General features: G+C 32.3%; 1 protein-coding gene across 7 annotated transcripts in view; it reads left to right on the forward strand.

Moving 5' to 3' along the window:
• The first annotated feature begins 477 nt into the window (after nt 1–477).
• LOC123710988 (trehalase-like) overlaps nt 478–19088 on the forward strand; it is a 55718-nt gene continuing 37107 nt past the window's right edge. For 6 of the 7 annotated variants that reach the window (XM_045663345.1, XM_045663348.1, XM_045663349.1 and 3 more), the window contains exon 1: nt 13485–13622. The gene's annotated coding sequence lies outside the window, so the exon portion shown is untranslated. Of the gene's footprint in view, nt 830–13484; nt 13623–19088 lie in introns of those variants that run through there. The other variant, XM_045663346.1, reaches the window with a different exon arrangement.

Consider the following 19088-nt stretch of genomic DNA (forward strand, 5'->3'; position numbering starts at 1 on the left):
TAGAATGTAAAAATATGTATTTATCTATTTTATATAGCACTATAGTATTATTATAATAATATTAGCATATATTATATATGAAGCATTAATAAAAAAAAGACAAAAAAAAGCATTAGGTAGTCAACATTACATGAAACTGTATCAAATTCTTGATGCATGAAATCCATATTTCCATAATAAAGCAAATGAACAAAATATCTAAGTTTTTTTTCTCTTCAGTTTAACTTAATTTTACCGCCAACATCAATCAACAAGAATAGAGTTATAAAGCACGCGTTATTTATCAAAGTATCTACTAGGTGGCAGTTAAACTACAACGAACTTAACTTAGTGCCGTCAGTCGTGAATGTTAGTTGTTATAAATATCTTTCATGTTTTATTGGTTTTTATAAACAATAAAGTGGTGCCTAAACGTAATCAAATACAAAAATCTATAATAGTAAACGTACCATAGTTATACTTTTACGTATAACTTTGCAAACATTCATGCTTTGTAGTCTAGTGTTAAATCTGACAATTTGTACCTAAGTAAAAGAATCAGCTGTTTGTCTGTTGTCATTAAGCAGTCAGCTCTCAACTCTATGCTCTAATTCATAGTTCCTAATTCCTATGTTCATCAAGCTTTGTATCTTAACGGATTAATTTTGAGGCTTGCAACAATTGTGCAATTTATGCGGCTTATAGCTTTGAATACATTATCAAAGATTATTAAAAAATGACAATACTGAAACCATAGACCTGAAACTCTAAAACTTAATTGAATATTGTACACACAGTATTAAGTGATTTTACAACAAATTTTAAGTTTTCAACTATGGAGTTCCAATCGGTGAGTATTAGATTTAGTTTTTTCCATTATCTTATGTCAACGAATAAAAAGTTCCAATTCTGTAGAAGGACATTTAAAATAATAACCATAAAGTTCTATACTGATAGTACAAAGTGTAAAAAAAAAACTTTTAATTCTTATTTTAAAATATTGAATTCTCTATGAAATGTTCTATTCAATTTGAAATTTCAATAAGTTTATGTAGGCATTTGAATTCCTTATACATGTATAAAACTAAATACATATATAATATAATTATTATTTGAAATACCACATGTCTGTGAACAAGTATTTTAGAATGAGCAAAATCTGTTTAATTTTAAATTATTTGTTATTAATGTTAAAAGTTTGGTAAAGTTTTATTTATAATCCCAACAAAAGCTTGATGTCAATAGTTCAAAGAACTATTCAATTATTTTTATTATTAATAGAGACTCAAGAGAAAATGAGACTTGTAAGGAGCTGTTGTCAAGTACTACCCATTCTATTGTTTGTGTTTTGTGACTAAATAAATCCTAGACTCATGCTATAACTATTATTTATTCACTTTGACTTTTGGGATACAATACATATATAATTAATAATTAGTAATACTTTTTGTAATATTGCTGACTATTGTTTGGTTTAGTATAGCATACATATAAGTAATAGATTAATAGCTAAAATCAAATTAATGAAAAAGAAGAATTGACTGGGATGGGATTAAGGATGATAACAAATTATCTTTTTGTTTTCTTTTAATTACAATACAAAATATAGTTATAATTATATTAAAAACTTTATTTATGACATCTATGTGGTTGTGACAAAATGATTCTAACGTTTTTTCCCACACTAGGGAGCTAGTATATTGTAATTTATCCACAACACAGGCATGTTATAACTAGAATAAAACTATTATAATATAGGAAAAGTTTACTTTAACATGGCAGTGACATGTATCTATATAAAAATACATAAATCATATTTTTAATTTATTTATTATTGGAACATTGGACTGAATTAATGGTACATATACCATATTTGTGTGACAACATTGAGGCAGCAAGAGAAAAAGGATTCAATAATTTTAATGTGAAGGGTTTTTGTCCGTTTAACTATTTTGTGAAACAATTGTGACAATTTCATTAATTTGTTATAGTTCATTGATAATTATTATGTAAAGTGCTATTGAAAGTAATCTGGGTAACAACATTCCATAATTAATCTAGATAATATGAAGATTGAATTCTTTTAAATGATAACTATTCAGGCCTCGCACACACCCTTTCTGACTTCAAGTATTTTATTATTGCGTTATGTGTGCGTCAGCGCCGCGCCTCCCAGCAACGTTCGTCCATTGGTCGTACGCGACCTTCGTCACGTATGCATTCTATTTCCCGTTTGATGGTTAAGGCTGTGGTTACAAATAGCTACTGGTCAGGTAGGGTTGTCTTAACATTATGCTAATTGTGATGCATGGACTGAACTGGAGTGTGTTTAAAAAATCTTTAAATTAGATTTAAAAAAATTATACAAGTGTATTCATTGTAGTACCTATAGCTTTTTATTTTCATTCATCTGTGTATCTTTGGTTTTGATACCACTCTTTCAAAACAATAATATTTTAACAATACTAGAAACTTTTTTTATATCAGTCCCTAATTTAAACAATAGTTTAACATGTTAAGGAAAATAAGTATTCAGTGTAAAGTCAATTCTGATCTTCATGCAAATAAATCCTATTCTTTGTGAATTAAGCATGACTAGCTAGCATTTTGTCTAAAGTTTATTTCGAAAAATCTAATCATATATTTCGTAATTCATGGCTGGCATGTTTTTGTACCTATCTATTGTTCATGATAGCTTTTCATTACACATGTAATCAAAATTTCAGATACAAATCTGTATTTGATGAATATATTTTTTAATACTTAAATGAATTATGTACTGAGACAATTTTTGATTAAAACCTATCTTATCGTCGGCTTAAAAAAAACAACTAGTCACAATTCCATAAAAAAGTATGACTGCATATTATTGATAAGGTTTATATTGTTTTCTATCTCAACGAATTTGTCTGTCAAATAGGTTTTTTACCACCCTAAAGCCGTTATAGGGGTCGTGGCTTTGTTTGGTAGGAGTTGATGTATCCGAAAAGTTAGGTAATAAACAACTATTTGGTACAGTTACAAGAAACTTATCACGATAAATATTTATACATGCGATTTAATCTCATACAGGCTTATTGGCTTACCTTTAAGATCTCGTGCTGCCTGCTTATTTCGCTATTTTTTTCATAAATTAAATATAAATAATAAGTTATTCCACTTATGTTATTTAACTTGTATTAAAAAACGTAATTGCTAAAATAAACTGTAGGATTATTTATGGTCCTTTTTATCTTATATCTACTCTCATAATTTTCTAGATTATCTAATAGAGGCTCACTCATTTTAAATGATACTGCGCCCATAGACACAACGCCAAAGGCTTCGCAAGTGCGTTGCCTTTTAAGAATTGCGTACCAATTCTTTTCTTGAGCTTGACCCTATGGTTCCTCATTGCTGGTAGGCCTAATTGGAAAAAAAGCTGGTGGAATTTCGTATTCTGAGTTGACGTCGGATGATGAAACTATATGAATTGTAATTATGCATCCATGAAGGATCTTCTACGCTGCGAAATGTATATCTAATTATGAACTAATAGTTTTAGGAAGTATATAAGTATTTCAAGCTTAGCTTAGCGTTAACTGTTTTTGAACGACGATGCTTACACAGATAAAACACGTTTTTTAATAACTACAGACACAATTTTATCGTTCATCGTTCATTCAATCACTCACTAGGTCAAATTTAGGCAATACCGTTGGTGCAAATGAAATTTGTATTATGGTACTTCTAAGCACTAAAGCTTTCATTACTAAATGTTGCAATTGGCCAGAACTGCCTGAGATGTTAAAGAACATTCTAGGCGTAGAACGAGAAAAAATCTCTATCATAATAAACAAGATTACTCAATATTTCGCGTCATATAACCCCTTCAAATTAACATTATTTGGCGTCATCATCAATCATGTGTGTATCAAAAATCAACCTTAGCTGGTTAGAATTAAAGTCAACATTCGCATTTGGAATGACACCGCAAATCTTAATTGCCGCGGTAAATTCAAGGTTAGGTTAGTTATTATCTGCGTGTAATGAATTTGATTTTGTTCCTTTTGGAGTAGAAACTCTTGGACCGTGGGCTCAATTATAATTAAATATTTAAGTTGGCAACTGGTAGATAGTATACCGGTGACCTGACTGGTGCTTTCCTTGCTCATCATAAGTATCGCAATACAGTGAGGAAATGTTGCCAGCGTTAATGGTATACAGGGACCGCTCTTTATAATATAATATATTTTTTTAATTTTATTATCAATATTTATACATTTTTAATATTATTAGTATGTATGTTACGATATATTGTAAATGCTGTATATTTATCTGTTGGAAATAAATATTTCATATATATTCTGCACGGCTATCTCTGTCTAAATTAAAATAATACATTAATGTAGAACAATTTTAAAGTTATGAATTTTCTAATGATTACTTACTAAAACCTATCATTTATTTACGTTTCTTAAGTAAATCGCTATATATAATGCTCCACTATCTTTCAGCCAAGCTTTAAGACATAAATGCGAAAATAGGTAATACAAATCATTAATGTTTCATTCACGAGTAATTTTGTTTTCATCGCAAAAATATACGTACGTCCATAGTGAGTGTCCATCGCCTCCTATTTTTATCCTCGTGTTTCAACTCGCTCCAAGTCTTGCTGGCTCTCTTTGCCTTATCTGCAACTAGAGCCGTACCTACAGCTGATTACGTTATTATGAATTACCTAATACTTTTATTTTGGTCAATATAACTGGTATGCTGTTCTAAACGATGACGTCGTAAACGGTTTTGGCTGTATATATAAACTATATCTATAACTCGAACCTCGTTAAGTCAAAAACCTCAGAAAAAATTGCTAATCCCTTCCGCTGAACCCTCAAATACGAGGTATCTCGAATCATTTTGATTCCACTGTATAGCCTATAAAGATGTCTATGTCAAGTCAACAATGGAAAATCAACACATGTCGATCGAGCAATGGCAGTTTCCATACACCGATGGAACTGCTAATAAACTTAATTGATCTATATTGTCTCTGGTTTACGCGAGTACTGTGTTTGAAGAAACTTTAATATAAACGTGAATTTTATTTTATACATGACTCGAAGTTTAGGTGTATAGAACCTGTTACGTCTGGCCCTCAGATTTTTGTATCTGTCATAAACATTTCTAATAAGCAACTAGGTGATCAACTTTCTGTGCCTGACTCACGCCTTTGTTTTTTTGGCCGGATTCTTTTCGCTGTCTTCCTTCATACGAGCGATTGTGAAATGCGCATATAGACAGAAAGTCCATTGGTACACAGTCGGGGATATAACCTACGATCGCAGCTATGAGAGTCGCACGCTGAAGTCACTAGGCCAATACTGCATTAGGGTATATTTGAAATAGCCCTAGCGATACGCAACCTTAATAAGGTCTCTCGAAGCTGGACTGGACTATTTCTATTTGCCACAAATGGGTACTGTGAAGGATATATGTTAGTCCCGCTTGGACTTAGCGCTTTTGACATACGGAAGTCTCACTTACAGTACGATTTAAAGTCATTTCATTGCGCTAAGCATTCCTCCTGTCTCATCCAAAAAAGCCTGCTAGGTCTAGATATTATTGTGTAGTTCTATCGTATTAGTATCTGTTATAATAATAATAATGAGGGAAATCAATATTTAAAATATTCTATCATACATATTTTACCTCATGCGCGTGAGCAGTCTATCGACTAATCCGCTTTCGATGATTTGGAGGTGCGCCTACTTCCAAGGTCATCGACTTGACATTTGAATAAATACAAAAATGAGAATTTTAATTTCTATAATTTAGTTTTACACGTGTATCCGGGATTATTAGTTTTTAACAATCACTAAGCGCTAAGTATGACTCCTGTACGTCAAAAACGTATTGGATTTTGATGTACGGGAGTGTTAGTTTGGACTAAGTCTCGACTATGACTATCATCCTTATTTAATTGCAGCTATAAAAAATAAATCGTTAGTTTTTTTTTATAATCCGAGCCGACAGCCATTCCAGCTGTTTTTTGCTGTACAGAGAAATAACCTACCTTGATAAATTCCTGACTGCAGTGCCATCTACCGGGCTGCTTTGAAATAAGTGCTATACCATTCAGGGAGCCACCCTAACGCATATAAAGAACATCATCAAATCGGTCCAGCAGTTTAATAGAAGTTCAGTTCACACACGTAAACTCGGGGATGCTTGGCAGACCCATGCACTTCTTCAATGTACAGAGTCCCCTCGGGAGTTGTGTGCTACTCGATTGTGAGGAAGTTGCATTGATCTGGTTATAGCGCTAAGCTTATAACATATTTTCATAAATATCCTTTCTATAACATGTATTCATAAGTATTTGATTGTCTTCCATTTGTACGAGCAAAAATAATATACATTAATTAAAATAAGTTAAGTTTTCGTACGACCGCTTTTCTCCGACCGTTTCAAAGTCAAGAAAGGTTTCATTTTTCGGCTTACTACATATACAACGTGGATTTCTATTGGTCAAATAATTTTCAAAATCAGACGTACACAAACATAACCTATAAACCCTAACATAACCTATTTATAATATTAGTTATGCGCAAGAGCTGTAACACTTAATTTAAATTACATATTTTGTTTTTAAAATATAATTGTCTTCTCTCGTACACAATTGCCACAAATGTAAAACTGTTTATTTATTTACTAATGCTACAACAAACATCAATTATACTAAACATATAACCAAAATTGGAATACATAATAAATACAAAACGATTATAATATTTACGAAAGGAAAAAATATTAAATACGTAATACCTTTGGCTGTGCGTGTGAAAGTGAGTATACGTGAGAGTGTGCATGTGCATGCTCATGATGCAGGTGATTTCGCGCTATGGATACTCTTAATACTTATTTATTACAGAAATACATACATTATCCTTACAGCCTGGAATACGTAAATGTCGAGAAACATTAAATAATTAAAATATAATAAAATACGTTTAAAATATTAAACACATAATTTGCACAATATCGCTAATTTGAATTCACTCTGTAAACATGTAAATATATCGATGGTGTCGGATACAGCATTCAGTAGTCGCAACATCCTGGATAACGGGGATCTGTGCAACAGACTGGTTTTAGCCCTTGGTGTCGCAAATAACCTAGGCCCTCGCGGTCGCAGGTATCCCATAGGTACTAAGACACCCAGTTCTTGGAGTACACTTGGGTTGCACAATACACCCCTCATGACTTTCATTATGTAGTAGGCAAACTGTTAGTCACGTTTGGTGTCCAATTTATTGTACCCCACCATCCCTAAGACAAATAATGTTGGGTACATTAATGGATACTAGGGATTCTTCTTTTAAGCCTCAATAAACTTTAAGGCAAGGCGCCGATATCTAAGGGATACATTTGACTCTGTGTTTTGACGATAATCGAACTAGAAACCATAAACGCGTGTTATACGGGAGATTGCAACAGACGCCAGGAGTCGAACTCGGAACTAGATTACTTGAGGTGTTGATGTCGGATCAGGAATAGACGTCTAGATAAGCAATGATAAGGTTAATTTCCTACTTTGATTGCATAATTAATTTATTTTTCGACCTTGCTCTTTCTGCGTTGTTAGATAACTTCCATTCGCTTTTTTCTACATGATACGTCTATAAATAAAAAGCTATTTCATTAATTTATTTGTAATAAGCTTAAAATATAAAAACACATAACCTCATAAATTGACAGTTCAAAAATACAGACTTATGTAATCTAACATTATTTATATTACATTTACTATATATATTAGTTAATAATTAGAAGCGTAAAACGTCAGTTTAGTAATAAATGTGTGTGTGTAAATGTAGTTTTTCATACACATATAATGTGTAATATAACATTCTCGTTTTCTTCTATATTCTTTATAGGTCAAGTGTCAGTTTCATTTAAGAACCTTTAAAAGAAGTTAGTTTTTTGTCATTTGTTAGTAAAAATTTAACAAAATATCAAAATATAATTTAAAATATCTTCAAATATAATCTAAGTATGGCTACCGCACTACCAGCACGCTTAACTTTAGGTTAGTTATGAACTCATGTCTTAATCGATTAAATACAGTTTGACGCTGAGCTTCAAACAAAATGTTTCATTTATTTGTACATTCCAACAACCGTCAGAAAACTTAACTCAAACAAAAATGTTTTTAAACAGAAAACTAAGTTAGAATCCCAGTATGTAAATATCGAATACATTTTTGACGTACGTGCTTAAGTATTGATTTTTGACACATTATATCTTAAATAATGTTATGTTATATATACGTATATCATTGGTCTTAGTAAATAATTTTTAAATCTGATCGAAATCCTGCTGGAAAGGTAAACTGTGTTATGTTTTTGTTTCCACTAACTACTGAAATCTATTTTTCTTAATGGTACTATAGAGTGATATCCCTGTGTTATATTTATTTTTCTGCTTAAAAACATTAATTCATGTAACTAAACCTCTATCAAACATATAGTTTTTAAAATTTTCTTAAACTACATAGTAATAATAAAAAACATGAATAATTAATAAAAACAAATTTTAAAAGTTTGGTCCCTGCGACACTGTACCTTTAACACTGGCAGCGTATCCTCGCTGTACTGTGAAACTTATATGTTTAGCTAGTAAATCACCAGATCTGGTATCAAAGGTATTATTTACTAGACGCCAACATAAATCTTTAATTAGCACCTGTGCACTAGAACCCTACGTCCCAAGAGTGTCTACTCCAAAGTGAACAAAACCGGAGTTGGAGAAAAGACTTATTTTTGAGCTGATTTTTGTCTGTTTTTTTCTCATTATGTATACAATAAATAATATTACTTAACATTCAGAAAAAAAACAATTCACTTCCTATTAATATACTAGATTTACTACCGCCGAAGTAAAAACTTTAAATCTTTTTAACTAGTACTACTTATATATTTTCACTTTTATTTTTAATGAACAGTTGTTAAACAAACCAAATAAATGGTTCATAATGACGGAGACTCCATCTATTCCAACTCAACGCCTGGCGTTACACAACACTGCTGCCGCGCACCGGCTTTTTTCCGAAACCAGACTTATGGACTTTCAAGAAGAGAGCTTACCATTTCCTGAAAGGTCGGAAACACATCCGCAGCCCCCCAGCGTTGCAGGTGATCACTTTATTCAAAGTGACACGCCTGCCCGTTTTCCTCCTGTCCCATAAAAATTGATGAATCTAAATATAATGGTATAGGTCATTGGTCATATTAAACTTTTAGGTGCGAATTTTAGCTCGTTCGAATTGGCGTACGTAGCGTGTGGCCTCGCACGTTCACAATCAGTTTGTTTCATTACTACGTCACGTGGTACAGTTTCACTCAACATATGGCGCTGTTAATCAAACGTGACCTTCAAAGTGTTGAATTTTGAACCCAATCAATCAGTTTTTAAACAAAAAATCCCTTTAATACATTTTGTAATTGGCCGCCGTAAATTGACACTCATGACAGCGCACGCGAGTGCTTTGCCGGCCCTTTAGGAATTAGTAATCTTAGCCTCGACAATAATGTCGGGTCTGTTTTGAGCGGCCACGTTTTCTTTTGCCTTGAGGGCTCCAGGGCTTGCCTGGCAATGTGACTTGAATCCCTCCGAAGCATATGGTCCACCCTTATTCCACTTTCGGCGATTTGTAGGTCATCGGCACCTCATTGCTTAGCTCCCATAGCTTATTAGTATTTCACTCGGGCCAGAATATTTCAAGGATTTTAGAAGAAATACAATCAACTTGGACATACAAAGAATCGTTAAAATTGCTCTTCCCGTTAAATAGTAATATTCGTATTCAATACAAAAGTGTATTTACTTTGCTGTGAGTATATAACCTAATATTAGTTAAGTTACATATATATATATTTTGATTAATAATTAGAAGCACAAACCAAACGTTATCAATCAACTTATACTTTAAACAATAAATTAGTAAATTACGTCAGTTTAGTAATAAATGTCATACACTCGTAACACCCACAAAGGCCGGTACCGCACCCACTAAAAAAGGGTTTCCATATATTGAAGTTAGCCCTTAAAATAAATCAAGTTAGTTTTTTGTTAGTCCAGCAACGCAACTCGAATACCCGTAATTTTATGTTAGTTATAATCTCATGTATTAAACAATTAAAGTCAGTTGACACCCAGCTTTAAAGAAATACTTTAATTTAACATACATTTAACATCCTTCCAACAACCACTACCAAAATAAACGTGTCAAACAATAAATTAAGCATTAAGAAATTTAATTTTGCGTACGCGTATATGTCATCCTCTAAATATTATTCTTACTAAGATCACTGTTTATCATCTATCAATCAGTTAATGTTGACATCGTTTACATACGATATCATGAACGTTATGTAACTAATTTTATATAAAATTAGTTGGAAATATTAAACAAAATAAAACTGTTTGTAAATATTTAACGGATTACCAGATTAGTTCTAAAAGTGTGTAATAAAAATTTAGTAGGTATTATGCTATACGAAATAGTGAGATTTTTTATTATATGCACTAACATAACAGCACATAACTAGACACTCAATGCCATAAGACTCGCGAGTGCGCTGTCGGCCTTTAATATAACATAACATACTACTAAGTAAACACACACAAAAACTTAAATAAAAATAAAAGAAAATTATGGAAATACATACATAAAAAAAGATTAAGGTATCTACATCCTTAGTGTGTAATGTGTGTGTGTGTTGTGGTAAGTTAAGAATCAGTACCCTCTTTTCGTGTAAAACCCTAAGTCGAATTTATAATAATTCAGTGGGTTGCTGGTCCCACATAGTGGTGGTGTGCGGCAAAAACTCCTTTAATAAATAATACTTATAAATAGTAAAAATTTCTATATATTCTCTGATGATTTCTTAAGCATTCATTGTTTTAAATCAAGCGCCACGAAGTAACAAGGTATAAGGAAGTAAAGATAGTAATTTCATAAATTCAAAGTTAACTTTCTTTACGTGAAATAGGTCTCCAAGTATCGTACGAGAGCCAACAACCAATCAGATTACAGTGCGCAACCGCACCTACCATTTATTCGAACCATTGAGCGATTAAGCGCTGCAAACAGTGTATCACTACAGTCTAAAACTGTTTACGAACACATCGTTTAGACTTTAGAACAACACAACGGTTATATAGATTAAAATCAAAGGTCCCATCTGAATTCTATTGTATTAGCTACTCAATTCCAACGTCGGCTGTTACGACTATCGGTTTTTACGACCATAATTCCCTTCGATGTCGATATTGACTGTATAAAAACAGCCCAGCAGAGTGCTAGATCTTCTAGCTGTTATTGCAGCTCATCTTGACGCACTGCGTTACACATTTTCATATCTCATTCGAATTCTTCGCGAATATAACAGAATGAACACTACTTATCCAGAGTTTGATATATTTGGTACAGGGCTGATACATTCTTCAAAAAACACTGTTTAGTCACTATCCGCTAATCTAATCCGCTTATCGTTAAGCAAAAAATTACTAGTAAAAGCCAAAATTGGATGTGTAAAATTTTTATAAATATGTATTTTATAACATTTATGTTTACCATAATTGTCATGTATTTTAGAAAAAATAGATTGTAATATGTACTGTATAGCATTGTTAGCTGTTAATACAATATTAATTATCTTGCATTATCATCGTTGTTATCACGGGCTTTCAAAAATTGGCCTTCATCTCCGATGTAACTGAATAAATCTACTCAACATTTTGTTTACTCAAATTCAAAATAACTTTATTCATATAGGTAAACAGGTACAGTTATGAACGTCAAAAAAGAAGTTAAGTTAATTCTAACTTTACATTTACTTTACAGCGAGCAAAAAGAACTGGCAAGAGAATCTCCGCCACTCTTTTTAATTGCTAAGTTTTGATTCATACAAATTGTTTGAACTGGAGCAAAGCAATCCCAAGTATTAGAATCATTTAAATATTCATAAAATTTATAAAAAGTTTTATTGCTTAATTTATGTTTGAATTTATTCTATAATTTCGCTTGGGTGTTGGTTGTAAAAAGGAATACAATTTCCGTATAAGTGGTTTATCTTCTAGAGCTTGGTTGGTCTTTCGCTTAAATTAGTTGTGTTTCGAGTATTATACCTACTGGTGAAAGTAACCACATATTTTAAAATCAATTTTTTTAGACATACATCAAGGCTTCACAAATATATTGACCAGATAATGTCATAATATTTAATTCCTTTTACTTATACCGTACCAACTCCCTTGGGAAATCACAACAAATACCCCGAATAGGCCGGACTTTCTGCAGCACAAATATGGACTAAACCTCTGCAGCAGCACCCTACAGTAGTCATTAGTTTAATTCTTCATCATCTATTTCTATACCAAACCCCTTTTTCACTTTGACCTTGATGAAAACGATTGATCTACCGTTATAATCCAAACAATGTAGCGAAAATGCGTATCTAATCTAAGTCTAAAAGCGCTGTTGTGTCGCAATAAATGTTTGAACTAAACACGTGATACACGTTCCCCTGTAAATGACGATCATGCATGTAACAGGTATAATGACTCGTCGTAATTCAACTGAGTTATACAGATATGTACTAGAAGGGAGATCTAAAGGAATCATTTTCAAAATTATGACGTTAAATATAAAACTGAAGAGGTTTAAGAGTTAGAAGAAGGCTGTAGCCTATTGCTTAATTAACTGAATCACGGTGCAGAGCTTGTAAAAATATATAAAAGCTATCCAATGGATACCAAACAATCAAGCTGATGAGCTGAGTTGATTAGTACTTGTAGACTACGAAGATTTAAGATGTAAATATTGTTCTACCAAATTTCATACCACGCACTAAAAATCAATTATCAGGCGAGGACTGGCAAGAAACTCTCCGCCACTATTAATATATCTCTAAGTTTTTGGATAACCAGGAGGCTTTATTGGACGTATTGACTGAAAATATTTTAATAATATAGCAACAAGTTTAATATTTGCGAGGAAAATAGAAAAAAACATTCTGGTGAGATACAAAAAATGTTACTACACAGGACCCATTAGACTTATAGAGGAATCTAGATGGACGGAGATGACACGTTGCCAAGAATAATTCTCCGCACGTGACTTATCCACATTTCATAATAATTTCAAAGATACAGATAACGCATAATCTAAATGAGATTATAAATGTTCATAATTGCATAATAAAACTTTCTTATATGATAATGCAGTGAAAGATCTTAACAATACTCAAAAATTGTGCAGTATTGTTAGAGAAAAAGATGAATACAAATTCCGGCTGGCAACTAATTAAATTGCAAAATCCGATAGTAGTTTTTGCAGAGACGTGTCCTTGCCCCAAGTTTCAAAAGCCGTTTAACTACGAACGCAATCGCCTATACGTCACATGGTACCAACACAAACACATCCATGTAACTACACGCCTTTCGTCCAATCATTCGTGCTTGTGTGCCAACCAACTACGCTACGCAAATCGAAACAATTTCAGTCAGTTGATATTAGCACGTCGAAGGTGAGAGTCGTGCCTGTGTTCAGTATTTATTGTGTAGTGTCGTGTTGGGATTACAATTATTTCTACTGGGTGAGTTGTTAACATTGATCTTGGATCCAGAAATAATTTTGGCACATCCAACCGCTCTACCCTTGAGCGCGATTTGCTGGTTTGAGCGAATCTTTTCTGTTTTGTCTTATTCAAGTCTATCGGCATTATTGTATTGTTGGCTTTAATTAAATCAACGGAAGAATGTCGATGTTCCTCGGTTTGATAACGTGGATTGCTATTCAGTTAACTAGGTTTTCCTGCAACATTGTCTACAGGCTATTTACTAGTTATCTTTTAAGGGTTTACATTTCGACAGTTTAGCTGATCTATTGAAATACTTTTCAACTATTTGAGATGAATTGCAACTAAACTCTCGATTTAATTACCATGATTTGGAGATTTTATTTTAAAGTGGTACATGGTGCAACTTACTTTAAAGGCCGGCAACGCGTCCGATGAAACAAACACCATAATAATGTCTATAGGCTGTGGTACCCGGTGACTTTATTCTAAAGTAATGGCTAGTGTGAGCTAACCTATACTCATTAATATTAACTAACTCTATACTTTTAAATTAGTGAAATTAGTTTGACCTTTACATATATATATATATATTTATGTTTAATATTCAAATTTACGTATATGTTAAATTATTTTTATGTCAAACTTTAAATATTTTTACTGCTTATACGCGATAAGAAAGTAATACTCGTACTTCTACCGCTGTAATTACCGTTTACACGTAATTGTGAACTCTAAAGACTTTAGAAGGCATCAACTATTATAACATTTAACATATAAATTAATTAAGTATATATTAAAACACGTAAAAATCTGCAATTCGGTAGTTCTATGAATAGGTTTAGTGATAAGCGTGGCCTAATGTATTATTCTTATTGTTACATACCAGCCCTTATGTTTTAACAACGTTTGCCAGGACTTAAATGGCTGTTTAATGATCAAATTTGTATTTATTAAGAAGCCTTTGTCATGGAAATTTTTAAAAACGATATGATAAAGGTTATGCAATTTTTTCTTTAACTTAATCTAAAGAATAAACATTTATTTCAATTACCTTTACACTTTATGTGTGTATTAGGTACATAATTATAACTTAAAAAGTTTGTCTTTGATTGGTTTTTTTGTGTCTACCATTAACTATTATCAATACATTGTGTTAAATTTTTGGCTATATTTTTAATTTAATTACTGTATACAAATAATCATTTTTATAACACATTCCTTTTATATTAGAGTGTATATATGTAGAAATTAAAGTTCTGATGAACTAACATACAAGATATATATTTAATTTAAATAGGCACACTAACGAAACACTTACAGAGAACACAATACACACATGTGCATCAAAGACAAGTGTGATCAACATTTAAAGGGAATCATTACAACGATAACAGAGAAGAGCAGGTTTACAATAAAATTAAAGGACAATAAACTGGATTAAGAAATACAAATATGCAATTTAAAAATTTAATATATATCTACTTTGCAATTGATATTATTGGTGACGGATTAACAGTGACGCCTGAAGACATGGACACTGTCATAAAATGAATTTCCATCGCATGTACTTGAGTACATATACGCTTTGAAGCGTGGTTTACTGCGATAGCTATCTGTTTAAAGGATTATTACTGCCGACTTTGGTCCTCACTGCCCGAACTTAAAAAGGACTGACGTGTTTCTTGTGTTTCGCTTTAAGAGGAAATTCACTTGACGTATGACATTTGGTAAATCTACTAAGTTATTTAAAATATTGTAAACAAAGATAATGTCAATCGTGGGGAGTGATTGCATGTTAAAGCAAGCCAGTCTTTTTTTCGTACTCGCATGTTAGCTAATCTTATTACTTAAACGACATAGATATTTGGGTATATAAATAAGTATCTTTCATAGAGGTCAACCAAAAATAATGGTTTAAGGGTATAATGATAATTCGTGTAAAATCTGGCTCCTGTGCTTTGCTTTACCAAGGTTAAAGGCAGATACATTTATTTTCAATCGACATTATACCACATAGGACTTATTTAGGTTAAACATAATTTTGTTAACTTACACAAACGGTTATTTGGTATATAATTATTGTAGTTAAATACATACTATTAGCCGTCGATAATTAAGGTGAAAATTTACATATTTTAATTGAATGTTAATTTTGTATGTTATTTATAAAATTAAAACCATTACTTAATTTTTAGTAAGAAGTCTAATGGCGTCATGTTTATAGTAGTATGGTATGAAATGGGGTAAATAAACAACAATAATAGAAGAGCCTTTTTCGAAATATATTGTAAATAAATAAATGTGGCCATCCAATAGAGATTTTTTTTGTTGTCGGTCCCATTATTTAATTCGTTCCAACATACACAATACAATTCTTCAGAGTATTATAAGAATACTAGCTGACCCGGCAAACGTCGTTTTGCCATAGTATGTTATTTACAGGAAACATTTTTCTAGTTCAATAAAAATAACCTATCTACTATAATAATAAATAGGGGTTGATTGTAGAGAGTTGACAATTATGGGTTATATTATAAGCTGTATCATAAAAAAATAATAACTGAAAAAAAAAATGGGGTGGACACCCCTTAGCAGTTAGGTGTTTGAATTATAGATAGTAGCCGATTCTCAGACTTACTGAATATGCTTAAAACATTTCATAAGAATCGGTCGAGCCGTTTCGGAGGAGTATGGGAACGAACATTGTGAATTTTATATATATATAAGAATATAGATTACATCGATATGATATAAACTAATTCATTGATTAGTGGCGCTTCAAGCTGTTGTTGGTCTGGGCCTCAGATTTTTGTATGTTTCATTTGTGAATCTAATAGGCAAGTAGGTGTCCTCCTGTGCCTTACACACGTCAACTTTCTGGGTCTAAGGCAAACCGGTTTCCTCACGATGTTTACCTCAAACCGCGAATGTTAAATGCATAGAAAGAAAGCCCGGTGAACAGCCGGGGATCGAACCTACGACCTCAGGGTTGAGAGGTTCACTCTGGAGCCACTAGGCCAACACTGGTCTCCTATATGAGATAACGTTAAAAACGACTTATAATTTGCCGTTTTTTCCATTACGACTTATCTGATATGATCTAATAATATGATGGATATCGTCCTTGTTGACTACTTAAACGGGTTGAAAATAGCATAATAAAAATTCCATTGTTGGCCAGTTACACCTGAGGCTCAGTAGCCAAGGTTAACCTGGAGATTTTAAATTACCAGAACAATATTGTTGTCAGCAGATATATAAAGGATCTGTGTATGTCTGCCCTGTGCGGTACAGGAACTCCCATCCATATTACGTATAAAAGTTTTGATAAGTTCAAAGATACATAAGCAGGAAATCTAAAATATACATATTTTTTATTCTTGCAATAAACTTTTTCACTTTTTTAGTTTACCTGTTCAATTCCCACACACGATTTGGGATCCCTACTTCAATAAATGATACATATACAATGGAGTCATCGTTGGATATTTTTTTACTATTAAATATACAAACTCTTTGGAAATCATACAACCTAAAATAAACTTGGTCAGGTAAAGGCTTTAGTTTGGAGGACAAAAGAAGGCTTACAAACGAGTTACAAAATTCGTCCACCGCTCAGGCAAATAGTTGACTTTTTGGTAAATTTACCGAATCACGGTTTCACCTTAAAACAGGTCTAAACTTTTTTCCATCGTTTACGAATTGTTTGTCCCCTGTAGGACCCCAAGTAATTTTAAGGAGGCGCATGACTTTGGACTCCTTAACAAAACTGATAATATTCCAAACATAATATAATTGACATTGTCTCAGTTCCCAGTGAATTTTACGCACATTAGGTTAGGTTAACGCCACAATTTGTACCTTCTTTCATATATTTCACAAATCATGATGGTTTGATTAATTTCTTTGCGGCTTAAGAGCTTTCACCACCACATTATTGCATGGCCATTGCCGAGTGATGGAAATATGTAGAAAAAAAATTGGAGCTGTTTTATGGTGGAGTGATTCGACAAATTTACCGTCTTCTTATAAACAGTAATATAAAACAGCTACAAATAAAATAGGAGTTACATTCCTAATCCCCAGTGAGGACATTCTTCCAGAGAATTTGGGTTAAGAAACAAATCTAGTTAAACTAAAGCGTAAAACTTTTTCATACATGAGTTCCTACATTAGACAGTAATTTGCTCTAATTTTCCTGTTAACGACGCCCACGTGGGCTCTTCCTCAAGTATCGTCTTAAAATAGACTATTGTTAAGTTCAATTTTACACCAATCTTTGTAATTGTTAGTCGCAATACTAATTTCTAATAGTAAGAAATCTATTAGCCGTTTATGGGCTAACAGGCGTTAGATTTCTGAATCTCCTTCATTTATCAGTTTTTTCCTTTTGTTTTTGCGTCTCACGCTTGTCATCAAATTTTGGGTCTAAGACATGTCATTTCCTCACAACGTTTTCCATCCGTACGAACAAGTGTTTCATTTGTATGACATCGACATGCGACTTCAGGTTTAAGAATCGCTTTAAACTAATTGATATTATATGAACTAAAAAAGTGACCTAAATTCTATATTGTCTGATGTGTTTTGCCTTTTGTTTCACCAAACTATTAGAAGTGGTTTAGCCTTGGTAGGCTTTAGGCTCAGATCATTCAAGGTATGTGTCAAGCTAAATTTAGTAGCAAACATTAATTTATGTGCCAAGTGTCATTGCCAAAATTATTAACTTACTCGTGTATTATTTCATGTATTGTTGGTGTTACAATACATGAAATAATACACTCTGTTAAAATGATTTTAAATGTAGAATTGATAATTACAAGTTGTTTATACAATGTAATAATAATTATAAGCCCGTATATATCCTATCTTTACAAATATTGAATATACATTTTAGATTTGAGTTTTTTCTTGTTACTCGATATCCAAACTTCCTTCAAAAACATTGATCTACTTCACTTATCCAGCTTTTTCCAAATATCTCTCCATCCATGGCTTTCTTTCTCTATCTGCTTCTTGCTAACGCTTCTATATATTCTATCCACCTTTTTTTAGGGCGCTCTCTTTTCCTACTCCCCCTTGGTCTTGGTACCCTGTGCATCATGGTATGTTTATACAACGTAGCGAAGTCAAAATGTTAGATTTTGAGAAAGATATTCTAAAAAATTCGGCCAACAAAAGATAAATGGAAAAATTTTCACTTTTCAATAATTAATATTGACCAACATAAGGTGCTACAAAATCTACGGATTGTATTTAGACAATATTCAAAGGCTTTCCTTAAAAATCCAGATACCGACAGTTAATCTGATTTACCAATCTATTAATATCAATAAACGTTCATTTTATTTGCAGTTTTCTTCGTTTTATCTAGTACTTCAATGGTTTAATCTACATTTATTATCTCATAATCATCGTTAGCTTCCATTAAAATGCGTATTGTATCATATTTGTCTTGAATATTTGGCACTATATTCCACA

The sequence above is a fragment of the Pieris brassicae genome, chromosome 6 (assembly GCF_905147105.1).
Source record: "Pieris brassicae chromosome 6, ilPieBrab1.1, whole genome shotgun sequence".
NCBI lineage: Eukaryota > Metazoa > Arthropoda > Insecta > Lepidoptera > Pieridae > Pieris > Pieris brassicae.